This window comes from Perna viridis, chromosome 3 (assembly GCF_037379345.1).
Source record: "Perna viridis isolate PV_CMFRI_1.1 ecotype Kerala chromosome 3, ASM3737934v1, whole genome shotgun sequence".
NCBI lineage: Eukaryota > Metazoa > Mollusca > Bivalvia > Mytilida > Mytilidae > Perna > Perna viridis.
This window is the reverse complement of record NC_142447.1, coordinates 12844989-12850988: the sequence shown is the minus strand read 5'-3', so window position 1 is coordinate 12850988 and position 6000 is coordinate 12844989.

The window sequence follows — 6000 nt, the reverse complement described above, 5'->3', positions numbered from 1 at the left end:
TTTCAAAACTGGTGAAGGGTATACTGTTTTCATTGCTAGTGTAGAACAGTGTAGTCATATTTCTTAGCAAAATTTGCAGTTAACATTTGTATGTCTGTGAACAAGAAATTTACACTGAAAACTACAAAAATACATGTGCATGTACTCTAACTCTAGTATAGTAATACATGTATCTAATTTGTTTTCTACTTTACACTGTGACATTAATTGCTCATAGATAAATCAACATACAGGGATTGATCCAGACATTTTGAAATGTGGGTCCATACATCATTATAAATTAGCAGGTAGCTAAAAATGTACATGGAAGAAGCCCTATAGCAATATCCTTAGCAAGCTTTCCATTTTCTGTATTTAGAAGGTTTTTGTCTCATAAATGAAATGACTTTTAAACTCGTCACTTCAAACTACTGTTTATGATCTATGTGGTTATGAGGGGATGTTGTTTTAACAATGACAGGTGAAAGGTAACCTGTTCTACTCTTACTTACGTGTATGTTACCTGTTGTTAATAGTTATTGAAACAAAGGTGTGCTCATGAAATACACTGTACATTTTTGTAAAGTTTGTTATGTTATCTCAGATAAATTTGAATTATTTTAGAGAAAGAAATGTTTATTTGTTCTTAATTAATACAGCTGATAGAGATATTAAAAGAATAAATCCTTAGAACACTGAAACATAGTAGATATATACTATACTAACATTTTCAATGTAGAGCAAAAACTATGAATAATGACAAAAATATTGTTTGCATATTTTCAAACGACCAGTTTTGATCACTGTGGGAATATTGACCTGGTGGTTTAAAAACCAGTAAAAATCTGGTACTGTTATAACTACCCAACCTTTATTTTTGCCCGAATTTATGAATGATTTGCACGAAATTATATGTACATGTAGCAATATTTCTCAACAAGATGATGTTTCTCCATATTATTGGGTTAAAATGCATATCTATTTTCATGATATTATATTGTAACATTTTGTATATATAAAACACTGTTATGATTTTATTCCTTGATTTCTTTTCAGTGGTTATCACTTAGAAGTTTCACTAGATGAAGTGAGAAGAAAGCAAAAGTAAAATAGACCATTTCTGTGCTGGGACACTATTTAAGCATGAGACAAATTTCATGATTCTCAAGTGCTGATACATGTATGTGTAGCATGAAGCAGCTGTAAATGTATCTGTCAACATCTCTTAAAAAAAAAACTATTAAAAAAAACATGAAGCCTGATTTCTTAGCACTTATATATTTGCAAAACATAAGAGTTACTTGAATTGTAATCTTATACATATTTGTTAAACAATCATGCAGAAAAAAAATGAAAGAAATGCTCATACATTATTGAAGGCAGGCAGGTATAAACACTTAGCAAATAATGATTCATCACAAAAAAAGTGGTACTCATGGGGTATTGGTTCACAAGTAACTTCTTTTTGATTTGGAGAGAAAAAAAGATGGATTTATACTCAAAGTCTATGTGTGATTAAGACATAATATTCCCTGTATTCACTACATCTCTTTATCATTGACTTTCCAACCTAACTGGAATCTTAAATTGCTCAAATCTATGAGCTACAAAGTTGTTGTTTAGTTTAATTATCTTTACTGCATAGTAATTTTTACAACAAGAGTTTTTATACTTGTTTGAACTGAAAATTCCTAGAGAAAGGTAATCATTTATTGTATAAACCATAGCCTAATCTAGACAACAATGACAAGAACAAATTTTAGTTTTAATTTATCATTAAAAAAAATCTACATCAAAGTGAGCACAAGCAAGGAGAAGTTTTATGGTTCAACTTCTTCCAGTCTGTAGGATTCATTTCAATTTCATGCATCTCCAAACCGAAATTTCAAGGTGTTGGTCCATTCTTACTTTGAAAATTCATCGAATATTGATAGTCAGTGATTCTCAGTGGAATTCATATTTTGTAAGAAATGCTGATTTAAGTATTAGGATATTTGAGGACATCAACGTACATGTACAACCAGGAATACCAAAAGCAATAATACAAAACAAGATCCAAAAATACATATTGATAAAAGTACTGTATAAATATACACTGCGTTAGAACAGATGGTAATTCTTTAAAAAGACTAAGTTTTGATCGGTTTAGCTTACAATTTGGTTACATGAATATTTTTATTGCTTTAAGGTTTTCCTTGACTCAGAGCCTCACCACTTTGATTTTAAGATAATGTTAGGTCAAGTATACTGGTTGAAACGGTCTACGAAAAAAAGAATGGAAAGGATAGATTTTCTCGCACTTTTTCTCTTCATAACTAGTCAAAAATATCTATGTCACAGATGCTTCAAGATAACTTCATGTAACCTTTTGATTGTTTCATAGAAGTATTAAATATATTTTAGCCATTAAAGACCAAATTGAGATCAATGATGTGCTACGCATTGCCTCATCCTTATACATAATAATACTTAAATTTATCAACGTCAACACAAGAAAAAAGCTAGATTCCCCCATTAAAAATTCAAGGGCACTGAGGTAGCGGACTCAAAAATATTTACTTGTATGCAAAAAATATCTACTTATTTGCTTTTTTGATTAAATTTTTTCCACAAAAACTTAGTGGTTTTATATACAATAAACATTTGAATTTAAATTTGAAGAACAATTATCGTCGTGTATATTATTAGAAACAATCATGCAGGAGAGGATCCAGTATTTCAGGTTAACCCCTGAACTAGAGGCGCGGGACGTAAATTATAATTATAGAATAAAAGACTTAGCGAAGCGAAGCCGGAATTTTTTGGTGTAGAAGTTGTGAAAAAAATAAGATTTCACTATAATTTATATTTCCCCATTTTAGGGGCCGGGGAGTACGCCGGGCCCTTCCCTCAGATGAAAAGGCGAGTTTTCTTTTTTAAACCGCTGTCAATGCTGTACTAATTTTGGCGTCGGTGGCTGTCCATTTCATCCAATGTCCATTAATCCATCTTTGGACTGGGATGAGATTTTAGGCCTACTTAAGGACTATCAATTCCAAAAATATTGGGAATTTCCATATCTTCCTCTGTCGTTGAGAAAATTTAAAAAATGGGATCCCCTTACCACTTGTCGGTGGCAGGATGAAAGACAGAGGAAGATATGGAAATGTCCAAATATTTTGGGAATAGATAGTTCTTAAGTAGTCCTAAAATTCCATGCTATAGTGGTCGCTCAAATAGTTGAGAGCAACCAGGGTCATTAATTATAGAAGACCAATGCTTTTGTAACAAATATGAGATTGTGTGTAACGTTGGATAGTATTTTGTTACAAATGTTAATAACTTTTATTCTTTTTTTTATTGACTTAAAGTCTGAGAGCACATGCTCTGCTAATGGGCAGAACAAGCTGTATATTTTGCAGTCGAGCAGCTTTTTAATGAATTAAAACTGATGATTTTTTTGCATTAGGCACATTGGACTACTATTAAGTCTTTAAAGTGTTGTTCATGTAAGGTTTCGCTCTATTCCATTTGGATTTAATTGCACTTTCTCTAAGAAATTTATACTGAGGACTTAGATAACGTATAAGTAAATCCGAGGCGTCGGTTTCACAAAAAGTCGTACGTGTGAAATTGATCGTAAATCATGACGTCACAATGATATTTTAGTTTATGACGTCATTACTTAAGATCAACTTTACACTTACGACTTTTTGTGAAATCGAGACCAGGGGCGCATTTCTTTTACCCGAATCTGAAACATGATTCTGAATCATTTTCATGTTTCACTGTTTCTTTTACTTGAAACAGAAACATGATATCGAAACATTTGAAACATAAGTGATTGATGTTTCAAACTGAAACACAAACCGAAACCGGTCCCGATATTATTTTGCTTCGCTACCAAGCCACTTTGTTACTTTTGAAACATGTTTGTTTTGATAGAAACTGAAACATGTTACAGTTTCTCAAATGTTGTATTTTTAATCACCGAATCATGTTTCTGTTTTTTGAAACATTGTACTGAAACATTTTTTTCAGATTCAGGTAAAAGAAATGCGCCCCAGGTTCTTATTTGCAGTATTAATGTTAAATAACATTTGAAGCTGATCAAAAGACTCATTAAAGACAACGAAGCCATCATCTCGGAACTAATTATGATGTGCTTGTTTGGGAGCTTTTCTATGGAAGTCTATTTTTGTCATCGTGATAAATAAATGTCGCGAAAAATTATCTCGATTTAGATAAACGATTTAAATATATCAACATCCTGTGATCTAATTCGTCATTTTCAAGTTTTCTTGTTGTATGTTAAAATTATATTGATATATGTAAGTCAATATCTTATTGTTGATAATTTTTGTCGATATTTAAAAATCAACATTTTATATTAAACGATTGTTTTATTGACAATTTATATTTATATCGAGGTATAATCGGTATTTTGCCATAATTTTGATACGAAATGTCGACTTTTATAACAACAAAAAATGATACCTATACGCTTCCGTACCTCTTAGTTGGATATAAAATGTAAATTGCCACAGTTATAATGTTTAGAGATAGTTCGCGTATTTTTGTGCATATTTCTAATACTTTGTTTAGCCCCGTGCAGGTCCGGGTGTTAAAAGAATAGGCCTGCAGCAGCGCTAAGCTTGTCGTAAAAGGCGACTAAATAGTGCTCAGAAACCTAGCCGGGGGCTAGGCGCTCTGCCCACAGAGCAACTGGGATGTGTGCCCCAGGTGGTGGAATGGGGTACCCCTGGCGTGTTACATGCTGGGGTTGTCAGGCTATAATACGGAAAACCTGACCGCAAACCATAGTGGTGCACCGTGTTGGGAAAGATGCCACGTTCCTCGCACGTTAAAGAACCCTGCTGTGGTATTCGATAGGAGTAGGAACCTTTGCGCTCCGCCACAGGAGGCTAAATTGCCCGACCTTGCCCATCCTCCCTTTTTCCAGTGGCAATCAAAGTTTGTCGACCCTGTTATCCTTGTGACCCATCCTTTTTTTCATTTCATGTTCATTTCATCAATTTCATGTTCATTGTCTGAATATAGCTGAAATATTGCTGCTCGGACGTTAAACCCCAACAAACAAACAAACAAATACTTTGTTTAACATACTGGATTAAAGTAAAACAAGAGTCTCTGCATATTGATATCCATTTAGTTGCTCATTATAACATCATGAATTTTGCGACTATAAACCGTAAAATTTTAATATTAAAGACATTTGTTACATACTTCCTCATACATAATTTAACATGTTGAATGGCAGTTTATGATACATTCACTATATGTTCATGAGATTCCTCTCCTCTCCTTTTCTTTATTTTAATTTTTTTTCTACCCAAACTTTTGTTATCAAAAAAAAAAAAAGAAAAAATAATACAACATTATTTTTTTTTTACCATTGTGGAACTTCATTTATTTTTTTCTTGCCACAGAAAATTTTTTAAAAATTTTTCTTCAAAGCGAAATCAATATTTTTTTCAAAAATATCCCAGGCCCTCCTCAATATAAAAATGGTCTGTGTCTTAGATGATATAACATAAAGTTCCAAACCGAATAATTCAAGGGTTATACACTCACGTATACTACAATGTTTCTACAAGATGGACGGGAGGCAAATTTAAACGGCACTTCCGACGGGAAATTCACACATACCTAAACGTCATTTAAATTCTCTTTTGTTGTGTGCATGTCTGTTTTAAGCACTGCGAGCACCATTAACATTCAATTAAAATTATTAAAAATTCTCAATGAAGGCTCAATCAAGGATTTCTATTGTATCATTGGTTCAATGCAGATATTTTGAAAAATACAATTGACTTTAAAAAAATGCGGAAGATTAAATTTTAATGAAAAAAAATATATATTCATAGTGCTTTCACATAATTCATAGCAGTTTTCCAGTGGTTCGAACCCCTATTTCTAGGCCTCTTTAAGTGCATCAATCATACGCCTCTGTGTTGGAAAGTCCAATACACTTAGGTATGTCGAACTCCCACAGGTGCCTCTATGTCTGTACTGGTTATC